Raw genomic sequence first — 1,182 nt, 5'->3', positions numbered from 1 at the left:
AAGGATATAACAATTGGAAATATTTATGACAAGAAATGGGAGCACCCAAATACATAAAATAGTAACAAACAAAACAATCAATAGAAATACAATAATACTAGGGATTTTACAATGAAAGGCAGATCATTTACAATGAAAGGCAGATCATCCCAACAGAAAATCAACACAGAAACAGCAGATTTGAATGACACACTTGACCAGATGGATTTAACAAACATATTCAGAATATGCCATCCTAAAACAGCAGAATATTCCATCCTAAAACAGTAGAATATATATTCTTTTCAAGTGCACATAGAATATTTATCCAAAGAGATCACACATTAGGCCACAAAACAAATCTCAACAAGATCGAAAAAATCAAAGCCATACAGTGCATCTTTTCTGACTATAACACTATGAAACTAGAAATCAACCACAAGAAAAAAACCTGGGAAGACCACGAATACATGGAAGCTAAATAACATGATATTAAACAATAAATGGGTCAACCAAGAAATCAAAAACAAACATGGAAACAAATAAAGAAATGGTCCAAAATATTCAGGATGCAGCAAAAGTGGTTCTAAGAAGGAAATTTATAGCAACACAGGCCTACCTCAAGAAGCAAAAAAAATCTCAATAAACAACCTAATCTTACAACTCAAGGAGCCAGAAAAAAAAAATAAACAAAATCACTAATGAAAGAGGAGAAATAACAACCAACAGCATAGAATTAAAAAAAAAAAATGTAACAGAATATTATGAAAACCTTTGTGCCAACAAATTGGACAACTGAGAAGAGATGGATAAATTCCTAGAAACATATAACTTACCAAAAATAAAGCAGGAAGAAATAGAAAATTTTAATAGACCAATACCAGCAATGAAATTGAATCAACAAATTAAAAACTCCAAAAAACAGGGGGGAGGCAAGATGGTGGCAGCGTAGGGGACCTCTTTTCATCTGGTCCCTTGAATTTATCTGGATATCTATCAAATCATTCTGAACACACACGAATTCAGCCTGAGATGTAAGAAAATATATCTGAAAATCTATAAGCAGGAAAACGACTGCTTTTTGCAAAGTAGGAGGTGTGGAATCATGAATCTGCCAGAAAATATTGGAAGATAAACAGAGCAGGGAGGGAGCCTCTATAAGCTGGCTACCAGAAAGTGATACAACACCAGAATGCAAAATCA

This window comes from Halichoerus grypus, chromosome X (genome assembly GCF_964656455.1).
Source record: "Halichoerus grypus chromosome X, mHalGry1.hap1.1, whole genome shotgun sequence".
Classification (NCBI taxonomy): domain Eukaryota; kingdom Metazoa; phylum Chordata; class Mammalia; order Carnivora; family Phocidae; genus Halichoerus; species Halichoerus grypus.
Note: the sequence above shows the minus strand (reverse complement) of the source record.